Here is a 19,429-nt window from a genome sequence, read left to right on the forward strand (position 1 = left end):
GCATCGTAAGACGGCTGTCTTCACGTTGGGATACGTATGATATTTCTGGCGATAGCGCCCTGAGAAAAATTAGCCGTGGCTTTTAACAAACATAAAATAGTACTTTCAAAATCATTTCAGGCAACAGGAATAGCGGCACAGTTATCGTTGTATGAAGCAGTATTCAATTTAATTCATTATATATATTATGCGATAGTTATCCACAACGTTCGACTTCATCGCATACCCTTTTCGCCAAAATTAGGTAACGGCTTCGAGAAAGGGGTACTTCCATCAGCAGGCGAGACTGTGGTGCTTCAAGGAGACGCCGCACTTCCAAGTTGGAAGAGACCGTACTGCATTACGTTTCCTTTCCGTCTCTTTGATTGTTAATGAATGGAAGTATAAAACAAGTGATGTACTGAGTCATGCATAATAAATGTTTGCAAATAGTTGTAGCACATAAAACGGTACTTTACCGGATATGGCTTCTACTTCAAAATGTCATCTGTCCAGTATCCTCTATAAGTCCCAGAAATTTGTTACGGGAATTTTCGAACACCCTGTATACAGAGATATAAGTTTGTGGCTGGATACCCTTCTGGACGCCATAGTCGCGAAAGTAATCTCCCGAAAACCACACTCAGACTGGCCGGTGTTTTAACAGACGACGGTCGTCAAACCGCCAGTCTGATTCGAACTGAATTCACCTCCTGGTTTCGCAGGCTAGTGCTCTGTAGGTTGCGCTACACGAGCAGGGCTGTGACTCATCCACGAATATCTGGCGATAATGCTGGTAGCTCTTGGTCTTGTGGTTAGCGCTACTGTTTCCCAATCAAGGGTCCCGGGTTCGATTTCCGGCCGAATCGGGGCTTTTGTCCACTCGGCAGCGTGTGTTTTTGAGAGACAGATTGAACTCGCCTCTATCATTATTTGATTTTATCTCTCAACAAGAAGATCTGAAATCTTTCTTTTATAGCTTGCAGTAATATTTCAAGAGGGCTATAAACTTGTTGCAGTTCAGAGAAATGGTTACCAAAGTTAAATAATATATCTGAGTTTAGCGTTGAATTATTAGTGAAGACTGCATTTAATATTTTACCTTATACTTGTATTTGGATCGAATTCTTAATAAAAAAAGTCACTGATTTCTGCTAAAGCCAAAGTAGCTTTGGCTGCATTTCAAACAAATGTCCACCGAGCGAGGTGGCGCAGTGGTTAGACACTGGACTCGCATTCGGGAGGACGACGGTTCAATCCCGCGTCCGGCCATCCTGATTTAGGTTTTCCGTGATTTCCCTAAATCGCTCCAGGCAAATGCCGGGATGATTCCTTTCAAAGGGCACGGCCGACTTCCTTCCCTAATCCGATGAGACCGATGACCTCGCTGTCTGGCCTCCTTCCCAAAACCAACCAACCAAACAAATGTCCACTGTAAAATTATCTAGACCTCGTAACACAATAAAGTATCGGACTTCGGAAGCAAGTAAACTATGCGCAGGCTCTGTTGAAAGGTAGATAGATACACATAATGGCTATTAACAATGAAAATAAGGTAATGGCGTTACGCAAACAACTCCAACTTCCAGTAGTACAACTATAAGGGCCACATCTAACTTTAATGTTTTGTAATGGTAGAATCTTTTCAGTCATTATTATTTCAATTACAAACAGGCACTTACATTCATAACAACAAAGGCAGCAGTCGTACTGGTTGTCGTAAAGACAAACAGAAGAGAATGGAATATAATTATCGTGAATAACTACATATACTGAAACTTGAAACAAATCAGTGGCGCTAGCACCTTGCTGTGTGCTTTCTCTTAGACAAATAGGGCACTTCACACAAATCATTACACTGTACAAGACAGTTTTTTCCATTATATACGTACAATTAGTTTGGAAAACGAAAATCTTTCTTGAATTGCTAAGCTGTTCATAAAGAGACGCCACAGTGTATTGTTCTTGTCATCATTATCGTTCTGATGCCCTTGACTGTGGAATACGTGTACTGGTACTGTTGCTGCTAAGAGTGTAAGGCAGGCAACTTTCAGAGATGGTAGTATGAACCAAGACAAGAAAAAAAGTCTAGTAAACGTGGATTCTAAAACGATTACTTTACAAGCTGCGACATTGTCGTAAATAAAACAGAGACCCGTTTATAGAAAAAATTTCCTTTACTTTACGTTTATGGTTACAATTTTTTTTTTTTTTTGTCAACAGATTACCGGCTTGGGTCTATAATGTCCATTTTCAGATCTGTTTTATAAAAACAGTATCCTAATGTACTGCAGCCATAGTGGCATCGTCATTTTGTGGCCTTAGACGTAAAGCAAAGGAAATTTACGAATACTTTACCTTCGCTACTGTGAAACACACCTCTGCTGAACAAGGTGCCCATAGCTCTTTAGGTACGCATTTTGGAGTCCATATACACCGAGGTCACAGACGTCATCGTTACCATCGTGTCGAACGTTCATTTGCCCGCCGTCGTGCAGTATCTCGACGAGGCACGGACTTAACAAGTCGTTGGAAGTCCTCTGTAGAAATACTGAACCATGTTGCCACTATAGCCGTCCATAGCTGCAGAAGTGTTGCCAGTGAAGAATTTCGTGCACAAACTGACCTCTCGAATATGTCCCACAAATTTTCGATGGGATTCATATCAGGCGATCTGGGTGACGAAATTATTGTCCTGAACTGTCCAAAATGTTCTTTAAATCAGTCGCGAACAATTGTGGCCCGGTGGCGTGGTATACTGTCATCCATAAAAACTCCATCGTTGTTTGGCAACAAAAGTCCGTGAAGGGCTGCAAACGGTATCCAAGTAGCCGATCGGTTCAGCTGGACCATAGGACCCAGTCCATTTCATGTAAACACAGCCCACACCTTTGTGGAGCCACCACCAGCTTGCACAATGCATCATTGACAACTTGGGTCCGTGGCTTCGTAGGGTCTGCGCCGCACTCGAAGCGTACCATCAGCTCTTACCAACTGAAATCAGGACTTATCTGACCAGTCCATGATTTTCAAGTCATCTAGAATCCAACCGATTGGTCACGGATCAGGAGAGGCGCTGCAGCAAGTCGTGCTGTTAGCAAAGGACTCGCGTCGATCGTTTGCTAACTAAATTTCACCGTATTGTCCTAACTCAGAGCTTCACAACACACGTGCTCGCGGAGCAAGCTGTGAGCAGCAAGGCGTGAGCACGGAGCAGCGCGAGCACGCTACCCCCTCTACCGGACCAGAGCGGAGAGAGGGGAAAGTCACGTGGGGCACACAACAGCTGCATTTTAGGCTCAGCGTGCAGTTTAAATTTCGATCAGACAATGCGTTTCTCAGGTGCGTCTTGTTACATTTCATTGTAGAGAACAGTTGTTCACAAACATACGTGGAACCGAACATTGATATTATTGTAGCCGCCAGTGTGTGCAAACGAGGAAATCTATCCTGAGGGAAGTGTCTGTAGAATTTCAAAATGTTTTTCTTGTTCTGAAATTTGTCTCTGTATTCTCTGTCACACTGCAGGTCAACAATTTCTTGCTGCAGCTCAGGACGAAGCTCTTAAATATTCGCTGAATATGGAGAGAACAGATCAAATTCACTGTCTAGTGCTGTCAGATCTTGAAAGCGCTGATCAACTAAACTATGTGAATAACGTTCACAGTCTTTGTGAACATCTTGCATGGATGATAATTTAGGAAAATGAGCTAGGTTTCCTGTTTCCAGCTGACTCACCCAAAGTGTCAATTCCATTTTAAAAGCTCGTATTCGATCTATGAAATAAGTAATTAGCAGATCTTTACCTTGTAGTAAAATGTTCAAAGCATTCAGATGGCTAGTTAAATCTGCTAAGAACGCGAGATCACATTCAAACGTGCGCGCGCATTTCCCCTCCCTCCCCTCCCTCACTACTCCACGACCTTGCACCTGCTCGCGAGCACGTGCCTGAGCAGACGCGAGTACTCGCGCTCAAAACCGGCCAGTTGTTAAGCCCTGTCCTAACTGATATGTTCGCCTTACGTCCCACATAGGTTTTTGCGGTCAGTTCACGCACTGTTGCTTGTTTGTTAGCACTGACAACTCTAAGTAACCGCGGTTGGTATCGGTCGTTAAATGAAGGCCGCTGGCCACTGTATTGTCCGTGGTGAGAGCTGCCTGGAATTCCGGAGTTTTCCGCACACACATGATACTCTGGATCTCGGAATATTAATTCCCTAACGATTTCCGAAATGGACTGTCCCTTGCGTGTAGCTCCAGCTACCATTCCGCGTTCAGAGTCCGTTAATTGCCGTCTTGCGACCATAATCACGTCGGACGCCCTTTCACATGAATCACCTGAGTGCAAATAACAGCTTCGCCAATCCACTGCCCTTTTATACCCTGGGTACACGACACTACTGCCATCTGTATAAGTGCACAGCGCAATCCTACGACTTCCGTGGCTTCAGGGTATACTGCGCTTTTAGCCTCGTTTTGGTCCACACTATCTCATACAAAAATGTGGAAATCAGCACACTTGCAGCACAAGAGACGGTGTTGAAGATGAACAAGTGCTCATAGCTCTTAAAGTTTGCATTTTAGAACCCACGTTTACTAGACATATTTTCTTGTTTTGGTTCACACTACTACCACTGAAAGCTGCCTACTTTACAATGTTAACTACAGAACTCGTAAACGTGTTACACTGTCATGAGAATGGTTTCGCTTATAACTTTCGACTCGATCGTTTGCGAACCAGGGTCTCTTACCTCAAATTGATACATTTACCCTTCTTCTTTATTCCTGTAAATCTGTAATGTCGTCACGGAATCGTCCTGTACAAAAGTAGTACCACCCGATGCTTCATAACATTGAAGCACATTGCAACAAAACATTCACAGAATTGCGAGAAGTCATAAATAGGTCGAACAACATGCACCGATCATGGGATATATGTGGAACATGGAAGATACACACGCTTATCACAGCCAGACAAGTCAGCTGTAGCCAAACATTGTGTTGATAAAGGACATTCCATGAACTACAGTGATTTGAAGATTCTAACATGCACCTCTTCCTTTTGGGATTCTATCTTCAAGAAAGTTATAAGATTAGATTAGCGAATAATTTAATAAATAGGGATAATGGTTTTAATTTGGACAAAGTATGGAATCCAGTTCTTGGGATAATTAAACTGCGGAGAACTCGTCATGATGCCATCGCCATCGAAATTACATCGATAAGCGAATCTAATGTCTGTACGCCTTCGCCACTGGCGGCGCGTGTGCTGCCGACTATCGTCTGCGACTCGCAGGCGCATACGGCTGCGGTGGAGTATATAAACCTGCGCTTGAGAAATTTTCGTCTGTGATGAGGTCATTCAAACATTACGTATTCGAAATATCGGTGGTAACAACATAAAAGTGCGGATTCATGTTGTTTCGTAATAGCAATGGAAACAACTTAATTGTAGGGTTCATGTCTTTAATTAAGAGGACTGTTATCGGATTGAATGTTCGGGAAACGAAGTCGTCGACTGATGGTTAAAACAGATCCAAGAGTCGAAGCATTTAAAATACGGAGGGTAAAAAATGTAAATATTGTGTTCATTACATACGATTCCCCGTAAAACATTTAATGAACAAAGTAGCAATGGTAAAATTGAAGTCAGTAATACTGTTCTGTTCATCAAAAGTGCTAACTTCAGGCTGAAAAAAATCCGACACGCTAAACCCAAGTCAACAAACTGCTCCGGTCGCGCGGTTCTAGACTGAAGCGCCTATAACCGCTCGGCCACAGCGGCCGGCAAGGGACAGTCCATTTCGGAAATCGTTAGGTAATTCCATATTCCGAGATCCAGAGTACCATGAGTGGCGTGCAGCCGCGTATTCCCTTCGTCTTCCAATATTTCGGCTGTATACCGCTTGACCTTCAGCGTGAGCCGAATGACTGACGCGACAGTCAGTCCCTTTAAAACCGCGGACCAAGCCACCAAGACGTTGATCGGCGGCAACGATGTACACATATGTGTGAATTGGTCATGCGGGACGCGCTCGCTCCAGGCTGGGAAGTCAATATACCAACATAAGTTGCGCTGTGGCGACGGCTTTCCAAGTTTATTAAAAAAAGCGCCGGATTCAACGATTTACACAAGCTGAAACCGCTGCCCCCATTAATTCATTTCATCGCCAAACGAATTTTAACAGCTTCTTTCACCAACGAGACCCAAAAAGATGAATTGGACGCTAATATTTCGGTGTTTTCGTATAGTACAGAGTGACCACAGCCGATTTATTGGGGTGTAAGAGAGGGGTGTACCTTTATTGTTCCCTGCATCTTTCATGTACTGTACGAGTCGTGTGACCCATATGCAAAAGACCACACTCGCAGGGGATCCCGTGAACCCTAGACTTAATGGAACCCAAGAGTAGTGATGGCTGCTACAGCTGGAACACGTGGTTTTAGGTTATACCGAATTTTTACGTCTCCTGTTTAACCTGACTGTTAAAACCTCCCAAAACCTGTTACAGAAATAACCTGTTTTCGGTTTTTTATCACTATTATTTCCAGTAATAAACGTAGACTTAGAACAAAGATTGAAAAATTCTAACGAAGGTGGAGTAGGAGATCTCGATCGATATAGGGATGACCTTTGGCAGAAATCGGTCTCTTTGTTTTCAGCAAATGTTGCGAAGGTGGAGCCGACGGGCGCAGCGGCGGTGACAGCTTTCCCTCGGCAGTCAGTTTTTGATGCCATCCGTCTTTCACTCTGAAGCAACCATAAATACGCTGGGTTCAGTTATTACACCAAGTTTACACTACATCAGTAAAATCGTAAGTCCGTCAGTCAAATTTACTCCTTCGATGATGTCGCAAGTTTGTTGTGCCTCCTCCCGTTTTTAATCTTTCGAAGCAAATGGAGCATTCTACTTCACTCGTACCGCGCCTCGTAAAGTACGTCCGAACTAGAGATGGTGCCAGTCTGCACTACAAGCAATATCCGAGGATGGCAACAAAAAGCTACGGTATAGACCAGGCTCGAGCAACTCTTGCACACTGCACATAACGCGTCCCGTCTAACAGGCCACCCTACACGGCAACAGGTACACAATAGTCTGAGCACTGCTGTAGTAACTCTCACGTCGTGAGTTAGTTGCTAGTTTCGATCCGTTTGTTTTTAAAATACCACTGATCGCTCCGCTTTCTATAATAATCGAATATTTCAAAGCAATGGAATTTTTTTAATAAACATTATTCATCTAAAAAAAGTTCTAGTGAAGCGATTTAAAATGTTAGATAACTGTGGCAAATTGATATATTTTGTCATCCAGCCATCAGTAAAAAAATGAAAAAAAAAACTGTTTTAAACCACAGCGAGCAAATACTAAAAAACATCGGTAATTCAGAACTGAAATAAGGGTACCAGTTTTTCCAATCCCTATCCAATAGTGCTACTGTTTTCAGTGCAGGGCGAAAAATCACTTTTTCTTTATACTTGAATCTGTCCTATTTTTGATGATAGGCTGTCCACATGTGTCAGGAGAGCCAGTTACATAATCCGTGTCTTAATCTGTATTTGTTGTGCCCTCCTTTGGTTTCATTCGTACCGCCTTATTTGTCTGCTATGGAGAACATTTTCTGGCTTAAGAAACTGTTTTTAAGTTCAGTAGCTCGTCCTAGTGGCTGCTCTCGTCAACAGTGATGCGTGCACTGCGAAGCAGCACCGACGCTTGCTTGCTCTGTGAACCAAAGTTCCGAGAACAACCATCCTCTTGGAAGGCTGCTGGCAGCTTTTCCATGTACGAGGGCAGTTCAATAAGTAATGCAACACATTTTTTTTCTCGGCCAATTTTGGTTGAAAAAACCGGAAACATCTTGTGGAATATTTTCAAACATTCCCGCTTCGTCTCGTATAGTTTCATTGACTTCCGACAGATGGCAGCGCTGTACGGAACTGTTAAAATGGCGTCTGTAACGGATGTGCGTTGCAAACAACGGGCAGTGATCGAGTTTCTTTTGGCGGAAAACCAGACTGTCTGATCTCCCGCGTGCGGGCCGGCCGTGCACAGCTGTGACTCCTACAATGGCGGAGCGTGCGATTACACTCGTTCGAGATGATCGACGGATCACCATCAAAAAACTCAGTGCTCAACTTGACATCTCTGTTGGTAGTGCTGTCACAATTGTTCACCAGTTGGGATATTCAAAGGTTTGTTCCCGCTGGGTCCCTCGTTGTCTAACCGAACACCATAAAGAGCAAAGGAGAACCATCTGTGCGGAATTGCTTGCTCGTCATGTGGCTGAGGGTGACAATTTCTTGTCAACGATTGTTACAGGCGATGAAATATGGGTTCATCACTTCGAACCTGAAACTAAACGGCAATCAATGGAGTGGCGCCACACCCACTCCCCTACCAAGAAAAAGTTTAAAGCCATACCCTCAGCCGGTAAAGTCATGGTTACAGTCTTCTGGGACGCTGAAGGGGTTATTCTGTTCGATGTCCTTCCCCTTGGTCAAACGATCAACTCTGAAGTGTATTGTGCTACTCTTCAGAAATTGAAGAAACGACTTCAACGTGTTCGTAGGCACAAAAATCAGAACGAACTTCTCCTTCTTCATGACAACGCAAGACCTCACACAAGTCTTCGCACCCGAGAGGAGCTCACAAAACTTCAGTGGACTGTTCTTCCTCATGCACCCTACAGCCCCGATCTCGCACCGTCGGATTTCCATATGTTTGGCCCAATGAAGGACGCAATCCGTGGGACGCACCACGCGGATGATGAAGAAGTTATTGATGCAGTACGACGTTGGCTCCGACATCGCCCAGTGGAATGGTACCGTGCAGGCATACAGGCCCTCATTTCAAGGTGGCGTAAGGCCGTAGCATTGAATGGAGATTACGTTGAAAAATAGTGTTTTGTAGCTAAAAGATTGGGGAATAACCTGGTGTATTTCAATGCTGAATAAAACAACCCCTGTTTCAGAAAAAAAATGTGTTGCATTACTTATTGAACTGCCCTCGTAATACAAATCCGTGTGCGTGGTCTTTGATATACTACATGTCCCAAAGTATCACCATCTTGGCACCGACCAAAACATCCGAAAATAGAAGGTATCTCTGCTTTTCGATTTCAACTGTTAACTGGATTTGTTCCTGAATGCAATTCAGCTCGTTAAAAAATTCTTGTAATCTATCCTCGCCATGAAGATGCGCATAAAGTATTAACTGGCGAGAGGAAAGAAGTTGTCTATCAGTTGGTGAGAGGGGGCAGAAGCACATTAAATACTGGGAGGAACAAGATATTTTTGGTGAATAGGGTATTCTCTCTGGCCTAAAAAATAGCTAACAAAACTAAATTAACAGTTTAGGCCAACTATGAAAATGAAAATACAAACGCAACACCAAACACGAGTTGTGTGACATAAGTGAAAGTGTGAAATTAAAATGAAATCCACACCATTAGCCGCTTACAGGCGTTGATAAAAATCAACGGGGATAGTTGTACAAGTGTGCCCCGAGCGGAACTCGAACATGGGATCTCCTGCTTACACGGAAGACGCTCTATCCGAGTGAGCCATAGAGGACACAGATGATACTGCGACTGCAGGGACTTATCTGTGGCATGCTCCCCATGAGACCCACATTTCCAACTTATTGCACACACACTACATTTGTAGCGCCCCCTGTCCACTATACTCATTACTCGCGGCAGTCAGTCTACCCATTCCCGTAAGAGTCTCAGCAATGTGAGTGCATCCGCACTGAAGTTCATTGGCCGGTAAGCTTTATCTACATGAAGATGGTATCTGTCCGAAAGAACAGATACCATATGAAAGTGGTTGGCGTGTTTCTACATCTGAAAGATGATGAATGTTCAAATTTCCCGCCAGTCGCATAAGAATGGCGCTTGTAGTGCCAGTATGAGCATGCAAATAAGGTTTGCTTTCAATACACGTTGTAAAGGTCGTGAGCGTTGACTACCATTGGGATTGGATGTGGTGAGTTCATGTTCGTCAAGTATGCTGAACTGAATGAGCTCGTGTAATAGTACTACGAGGTACTGGACGTTGCTTCTGCAATACTGCAGAAAGACTTGGCTGGTATGTAGCCACTGTATTTGGCTGTTGACAGGAGTGGTCACGGGAATGTACGGTCGATAGAAGACCGGGCTCCGAACGGCCACGTTGCACTATCGAGAGGGAAGACAATCGTGTTCGCTGTAAGGTTCTGGCACATCGCATTGCACCTGCAGCAAAAATCTGAGCATCTGTTGGCACCACAGTGACACAACCAACTGTTACAAATCGGTTACTTCAAGGAGTGCCCCGAGCCAGGCGCTCTGCAGGTGAATTCCGCTGACTTCAAACCACTGCCATTTGTCACATCTGTGGTGTTAACGCGAGAGCTCACTGGAGGGCAGAGTGGAGGTCCCTTCTGTTTTCTAAGCTGGTTCGGCCTCGATGCCAATGATGGCTGTGTGTTTGTTAAGGGGTCAGTTAAGGGCCTCTACCGCCTGCTAGACGCACTGGACCAGTACCTGAAACTATGGTCGGGGGTGCTATTTCGCAAGACAGTAGGAGCACTCCCTTCGTTATCCCACACACTCTGACGACAAATCTGTACGTAAATCTGGTGATTCGATTTGTGCTGCCACTCATACACAGCAATCGAGGGGTGTTTTCCAACTGGGTCCCGCTCGCCAATCCTGTATTGATCGAACAAGTGCAACAGGCATCGAACTCCATCCCACAAACTGACATCCGGCACTTGTAAAACATAACTCACGCACGTTTCCATGCTTGCATTCAACATTCTAGCGGTTATACCGATTATTAATGTATCAGCACTTCATGTGACTATGTAGGCTTTCCCGGGGTATTAGTATATCAAATTCTTTCTTGAAGCCTTCGTGTTTTCTGTGATACGTTGACGATATGTTTCTTGTTTGGCCACGTGGAATAGACTCTTTGCACCGGTTATTGGACCATTTCAATTGTCTTCATCCGAACATCAATTTCACGATGGAAATTGAAAAGGAGGGAAAGTTACCTTTTTTGGTGGTTCAAAGGGCTCTGAGCACTATGGGACTCAACTTCTGAGGTCATTAGTCCCCTAGAACTTAGAACTAGTTAAACCTAACTAACCTAAGGACATCACACACATCCATGCCCGAGGCAGGATTCGAACCTGCAACCGTAGCGGTCTCGCGGTTCCAGACTGCAGCGCCTAGAACCGCACGGCCACTTCGGCCGGCTACCTTTTTTGGATGTACTAGTTTATAGAAAAGAAGACGGAACTCTTGGACACAGTGTTTACAGGAAACCGACTCTTACCGACAGGTATTTACATGCTACCAGTTGCTATCCACCTTTTCAACGTACAGGAGTCCTTCGGACCTTGGTTAAACGAGCATATGCCGTCTCGAATGGTGAGAATTTACCACAGGAATTGCAACATCTTCAGGACGTGTTCAATAATAACGGCTATACGAACCGAGAAATTCGACTTGTTTTTGAGTTTGGACCTCTACCTGTACCTTCTGAAGACCCCTTTAGGTCTGTGGCTTTTCTTCCGTATGCTGGGAACGTATCCGCCAAGATAGGTAGACTTTTGAAGAAATATGAGATCAGATGTGTTTTTCGTCCGCCAGCTAAGATTCGAGCACTTCTTGTCTCTGTTAAAGATGATTTAGGTTTGAGGAAGATGGTGTTAACAAAATAACGTGTGAGTGCGGTAAAATTTACATTGGCCAAACTATTCGTACCGTCAACGACAGGTGTGTTGAACATCATCGCCATACGCGATTATTACGACCAGATAAATCTGCGGTGGCTGAGCATTGCCTTACAGAGGGACACGGGATGTTATACAATGAGACGCAAGTAATTGAAAATGCTTCACGGTACTGGGATTGTGTTTTAAATGAATCTGTTGAAATCAGACTAGCATGTAATATCATTAATCGTGATAATGGATACCCGCTAAGTAAAACGTGGAATCCTGTTTTATCAGATATGAAGAAACAACGGTATCTGAATCGTCCGGCTATGAATAATCATTTGTAACGACATATCGCTTTCAACAGTATTCACCACCGGAGGCGCTGCAACTCTTTTTGACCCAGGGGTCAGCAGGAATGTTTGAGCGCATGCGCACTGTATTTAGCGCAAGCGCTGTTGTACTTCCGATGCATATAAAGGTACTGTCATTTGCGAAAGGAATCAGTTATCGGCGAGAGTAGCGTAGCTTTCCTCGCCTGATGATGGCAGCCAGGTGGACCGCTGAAATATTGTGTTCAGATGACAGTATGAGTGGCTGGAAACGCGACGAGAATTTGATGTATCAGCACTTCACATTTACAATGGCTTACCTCGCGCTTGCACCAACCTGTGATCCTGCCTTTTAAATCACTTAATCACCTAAACAAATGTGTTCCTGAAATTTCATTACTCTAATTATTTTTTCTGGTACAGCGATTTTTTTCGTCAGTGTACATTACGGGACCAACGATTTTTGAATAGTGGCGCAGATTATCGATTTGGTATAAATGCCACCGGGTACGGAAGAATGCGCATTTACGATCTCTATGTGTCGAAATATTCTTTCTGTCAGCATGGATTTGGTGTAGTTATTTCAGCTAACGTATTGTCAATTTCCTGTAGCAATAAGAAACAGCTCGTGGAACTGCGGTCGAACATGCTAAGACATTAAGGATCGGCCGCTCCTAATTGGCAGTAGAGTCGTGTTGGGAGCGAATATGTGCCGTAGCTCAATTCGCGCTCATAGCAGACACACAAAGTACCGAAGCTCACGACCGCTGCAGTAACAATAAAAGCCACCGGACAGGAGCTCATTAAGCAATTGTGGGGAGCGTCTCCGCTGCGTGAATGCGTGCCCAAGAAAGGAAACCCGACCGCGCGTGTTTATGGAAGGGACATGTTTATCTCGGACTGCTAAGGCGTACCGCTTCAAATTATGTCGTACAATAATTAAGCAATCATCCGGCGCTGGCGAGCGTTCTATTAGGGCTCGATACGGATCGGGAACCGCCCTTTCATTAGTACAGTCCCGCTCAAGATATATCGCACTATAATTGCTTGCGGTACCAGAAAATCAGGTATGTCATCAGATTAATAATGTTGTCAGTCGCAACTGGGTGGGCGATTACCGAAATGCTGGCACATACAGTATGGAGCGGCGCTAATTGGGCAAGCCTCACTCGGTGCAAATAACGGCAGGATTCCATGCAGATGGAGTCGATGCCCGGACGTTAACCTCGGTGCTGCGCTTTGTTAAGCGGCGTTTAAAATAGAACTGTCCGTGAGTGACCTGGGGATTGCAGCAACGTTTCTGTGCAACTGACAGACATTTTTAAATTTACTGTCTTCCGGAATGTGCCCATACAGACCTCTCAACATTGGAAATGTTGTACTACAAATCGTTTTGACGATTTAGAGTACATGTATGTTTAAGTCGTACTCTGAGGCAAAGTTAAATATGATACATGTTACTTACTGGAAATAAGGACAAAGAGGAAGGGAGGACCCACCAATATAACTTTCTTTTCACATAATCTGTTTATTTAACAATATATAAAGTGTTTTTTACAGATAATAGAAGCATTTAATCATAAAATTTTCTTTAACAAAATGGACAACTTTGCAAAATTCTTTTGACCTTCAACCTTAAGTTGAATAAGCTTTTAATCTCTGCAGAAGAAATCTGAAGTGCTGTGTTGCAAAACAGCAAGCAATTTGACAATGATTACAAGACGGCCAGAACTGCAGCCCGCCCGTTATCGGGTGAAACAGCGGTGATTACTACCGCGCTGGACACACACTGTCTCATTAAATGCCCTTCTGCAACACATGAAAACTATATAAGCACCTTTGATTGACAAGAGTGATTCAATTACTCAAAATAAATGTCTTAACTTTTAATTTGAAGCTGTATGTCGAAAGATTCGGGGTTAAGATGCGCACCTGTGCTTAAATGTTCAACATATTAGCAAACAATATGACAATGATAAGGCTTACTTCAGAGCGACAGACCTCTTAATTTCAATCGGCAACCAAGGTGCGACAGGACCACAACCCGTCCCTTCAGACAATTGACTAAATGCCTGGTGACAGCTGTTAATATTTTCAAGGTTAACCTGATTTTTAGTTATTAAGACCGCTCTGAAGGAACGTCTTAAAACCGTCACTTGTAAACACTTATTACAAGAAAACTCACTTCGCGGAACCACAAGATATAGCTGTTGTTGTTGTTGTGGCCTTCAGTCCTGAGACTGGTTTGATGCAGCTCTCAATGCTACTCTATCCTGTGCAAGCTTCTTCATCTCCCAGTAGCTACTGCAACCTACATACTTCTGAATCTGCTTAGTGTATTCATCTCTTGGTCTCCCTCTACGATTTTTACCCTCCATGATGCCCTCCAATGCTAAATTTGTGATCCCTTGATGCCTCAAAACATGTCCTACCAACCGATCCCTTCTTCTAGTCAAGTTGTGCCACAAACTTCTCTTCTCCCCAATCCTATTCAATACCTCCTCATTAGTTACGTGATCTACCCACCTTATCTTCAGCATTCTTCTGTAGCACCACATTTCGAAAGCTTCTATTCTCTTCTTGTCCAAACTGGTTATCATCCATGTTTCACTTCCATACATGGCCACACTCCATACAAATACTTTCAGAAACGACTTCCTGACACTTAAATCTATACTCGATGTTAACAAATTTCTCTTCTTCAGAAACGATTTCCTTGCCATTGCCAGTCTACATTTTATATCCTCTCTACTTCGACCATCATCAGTTATTTTACTCCCTAAATAGCAAAACTCCTTTACTACTTTAAGTGTCTCATTTCCTAATCTAATCCCCTCAGCATCACCCGATTTAATTTGACTACATTCCATTATCCTCGTTTTGCTTTTGTTGATGTTCAACTTATATCCTCCTTTCAAGACACTGTCCATTCCGTTCAACTGCTCTTCCAAGTCCTTTGCTGTCTCTGACAGAATTACAATGTCATCGGCGAACCTCCAAGTTTTTACTTCTTCTCCATGAATTTTAATACCTACTCCGAATTTTTCTTTTGTTTCCTTTACTGCTTGCTCAATATACAGATTGAATAACATCGGGGAGAGGCTACAACCCTGTCTCACTCCTTTCCCAACCACTACTTCCCTTTCATGCCCCTCGACTCTTATAACTGCCATCTGGTTTCTGTACAAATTGTAAATAGCCTTTCGCTCCCTGTATTTTACCCCTGCGACCTTCAGAGTTCGAAAGAGAGTATTCCAGTTAACGTTGTCAAAAGCTTTCTCTAAGTCTACAAATGCTAGAAACGTAGGTTTGCCTTTTCTTAGTCTTTCTTCTAAGATAAGTCGTAAGGTTAGTATTGCCTCACGTGTTCCAACATTTCTACGGAATCCAAACTGATCTTCCCCGAGGTCCGCTTCTACCAGTTTTTCCATTCGTCTTTAAAGAATTCGCGTTAGTATTTTGCAGCTGTGACTTATTAAACTGATAGTTCGGTAATTTTCACATCTGTCAACACCTGCTTTCTTTGGTATTGGAATTATTATATTCTTCTTGAAGTCTGTGGGTATTTCGCCTGTCTCATACATCTTGCTCACCAGATGGTAGAGTTTTGTCATGACTGGTTCTCCCAAGGCCATCAGTAGTTCTAATGGTATGTTGTCTACTCCCGGGGCCTTGTTTCGACTCAGGTCTTTCAGTGCTCTGTCAAACTCTTCACGCAGTATCTTATCTCCCATTTCATCTTCATCTACATCCTCTTCCATTTCCATAATACTGTCCTCAAGTACATCGCCCTTGTATAAACCTTCTATATACTCCTTCCACCTTTCTGCCTTCCCTTCTTTGCTTAGAACTGGGTTGCCATCTGAGCTCTTGATATTCATACAAGTGGTTCTCTTCTCTCCAAAGGTCTCTTTAATTTTCCTGTAGGCAGTATCTATCTTATCCCTAGTGAGACAAGCCTCTACATCCTTACATTTGTCCTCTAGCCATCCCTGCTTAGCCATTTTGCACTTTCTGTCGATCTCATTTTTGAGACGTTTGTATTCCCTTTTTCCTGCTTCATTTACTACATTTTTATATTTTCTCCTTTCATCTATTAAACTTCATCCCTGAGAGCTACCCATTCTTCTTCTACTGTATTTTTTCCCCCATTCCTGTCAATTGTTCCCTTATGTTCTCCCTGAAACTCTCTACAACCTCTGGTTCTTTCAGTTTATCCAGGTCCCATCTCCTTAAATTCCCACCTTTTTGCAGTTTCTTCAGTTTCAATCTGCAGTTCATAACCAATAGATTGTGGTCAGAATCCACATCTGCCCCTGGAAATGTCTTACAATTTAAAACCTGGTTCCTAAATCTCTGTCTTACCATTATATAATCTATCTGATACCTATTAGTATCTCCAGGATTCTTCCAGGTATGCAACCTTCTTTTATGATTCTTGAACCAAGTGTTAGCTATGATTAAGTTATGCTCTGTGCAAAATTCTACAAGGCGGCTTCCTCTTTCATTTCTTCCCCCCCAATCCATATTCACCTACTATGTTTCCTTCTCTCCCTTTTCCTACTGACGAATTCCAGTCACCCATGACTATTAAATTTTCGTCTCCCTTCACTACCTGAATAATTTCTTTTATCTCGTCATACATTTCATCAATTTCTTCATCATCTGCAGAGCTAGTTGGCATATAAACTTGTACTACTGTAGTAGGCATGGGCTTTGTGTCTATCTTGGCCACAATAATGCGTTCACTATGCTGTTTGTAGTAGCTAACCCGCACTCCTATTTTTTTATTCATTATTAAACCTACTCCTGCATTACCCCTATTTGATTTTGTATTTATAACCCTGTAATCACCTGACCAAAAGTCTTGTTCCTCCTGCCATCGAACTTCACTAATTCCCACTATATCTAAGTTTAACCTATCCATTTCCCTTTTTAAATTTTCTAACCTACCTGCCCGATTAAGGGATCTGACATTCCACGCTCCGATCCGTAGAATGCCAGTTTTCTTTCTCCTGATAACGACGTCCTCTTGAGTAGTCCCCGCCCGGAGATCCGAATGGGGGACTATTTTACCTCCGGAATATTTTACCCAAGAGGACGTCATTTAATCATACAGTAAAGCTGCATGTCCTCGGGAAAAATTACGGCTGTAGTTTCCCCTTGCTTTCAGCCGTTCGCAGTACCAGCACAGCAAGGCCGTTTTGGTTAATGTTACAAGGCCAGATCAGTCAATCATCCAGACTGTCGCCCCTGCAACTACTGAAAAGGCTGCTGCCCCTCTTCAGGAACCACATGTTTGTCTGGCCTCTCAACAGATACCCCTCCGTTGTGGTTGCACCTACGGTACGGCCATCTGTATCGCTGAGGCACGCAAGCCTCCCCACCAACGGCAAGGTCCATGGTTCATGGGGGAAGAAGATATAGCTACAATAAACAAATAATGACCCGGTCTTTCAAACAGGAAAACGAACAGCTTAGTGCAACATGTTGTTCAGATTATAACTAATGAATGAGAAAAACAATTACAATCAAAAAATTGATCCGGTTAACAGCTAAATCTAACCACAAGGTCCCTCTTTTGTTTAACGGCGACCTGTGCCTTAGTACAATTGTATTTACGAACAGGAGCCGATTAATTAGAACATTAATGATCGGGCACAAACCAGAAAGGAAAGGCAATATAAAAGCGGGAAAAATTTTCAAACGAAGGTCGGGTACAAACCAAAAAATAATAAGAAGGCAGGTAGACAATCAAACAAATCACCAGGAGGATTACGGAATGTTGTATGTATGTATTGAACTGGGGACCTAGAAACGATGGAGAGGATTCTTCCCCGCCGTAGCCCTCAGTGGTTCACAACCCCACAACAGGCTACAGCAGTCCACCCACCCCACCGCTACCCCAAACCGAACGCAGGGTTATTGTGCGGTTCGGGCTCAGGTGGATCCCCCGGGAACGTTTCATTCCAGACGACCGTAACCCCAATATTTGCGTGGTAGAGTAATGACGGTGTGTGTGTACGTGGAGACAGTGTTTGCACAGCAATCGCCGACATCGTGTAACTGAGGCGGAATGAGGGGAACCAGCCCTCATTCGCCGAGGCAGGTGGAAAACCTCCTTAAGAACCATCCACAGGGTGGCCGGCACACCGGGCCTCGACACTAATCCGCCGGGCAGATTCATGCCGGGGCCCGGCACGCCTTTTCGCTCAGGAAGCAGTGCATTAGAGCGCACGGCTAGCCGGGCAGGCTACGGAATGTTACTACGCTTTATCACCAAGCAATTCCATGGATCCACGGTGCGTCGCAGCGGTTACTGAGTGGTGCCGATGAAAGCCAGGTAGAAGAGGGCAGCCCGGCCACGAGCGGTCGTCCGACACGAATGTTGCCAAACAACCGACGGAATGTGGCCTGCCGCTTGTGGTCGACGCTGCCTCCGGTGTAGTACTCCGGTATCTTCGCTCTGCGCAGGCCCTCCTTGAGCAGCTCATGGCTTCGGCCGGTCGGACCTCGTGACCACTTTATGTCGCGACGCTACCGCCAGTCCCCAAACTTCGTGCCTCCTCCTCGGGCCAGCGAAACTCATATATACATCGACAAGCAAAGAGCTTCTAATGGTTCAAATGGCTCTGAGCACTATGGGACTTAACATCAGAGGTCATCAGTCGCCTAGAAATACTTAAGCCTAACTAACCTTAGGACATCACACACATCCATGCCCGAGGCAGGATTCGAACCTGCGACCGTAGCGGTCGCGCGGTTCCAGACTGAAGCGCCTAGAACCGCTTGGCCACAACGGCTGGCAGACCTTCTAAAAGGACACAACCCACAGATAGCAACTCTTCCTCATGGATATTCGTAATGGGGCCGCAAGAGAGATAGTCAATATTAGACCTGAGCCAGTGGCGCTAGACAGAGCGGTCTACGAACTCAGTGGCGCCACTGCTCAAAATAGACTTAACAAAGGACAAACAACGACGTAAAACACATTTTACATCAACAGTGTACTGAAACGAGTAAACAAGACAAAAATATAACCCAAGATGCACAGAAATAACATGATATAAAAATCCTACTGGTAACATATTACGAAATGATAAATCGCGGTTGGTACATATTTGGGATATCCCAATTCAACCCATATTAATGAATTTTATCCAAATTAGCAGTACAATGTTCTTTTGTATGTCCTTTAAGAACTGTTTCAAAAGCTGTGGATAGAAAATTGAATATTTATGCAAGACTGTATCATCTTGACAGAAAATGAGAACAGTTTTCCAGAATACTGGGTCTTACAGACATACGAACACCTCTATTCAGACACACATGTACAGGAGGTATAAAGTGACATTTATAGTGTTGTGTTGGCAGAAGAGCCAACACCGTGTCGCTAGTGGAGGCCGAAATGCA

Source organism: Schistocerca nitens, chromosome 9, assembly GCF_023898315.1.
Source record: "Schistocerca nitens isolate TAMUIC-IGC-003100 chromosome 9, iqSchNite1.1, whole genome shotgun sequence".
Classification (NCBI taxonomy): domain Eukaryota; kingdom Metazoa; phylum Arthropoda; class Insecta; order Orthoptera; family Acrididae; genus Schistocerca; species Schistocerca nitens.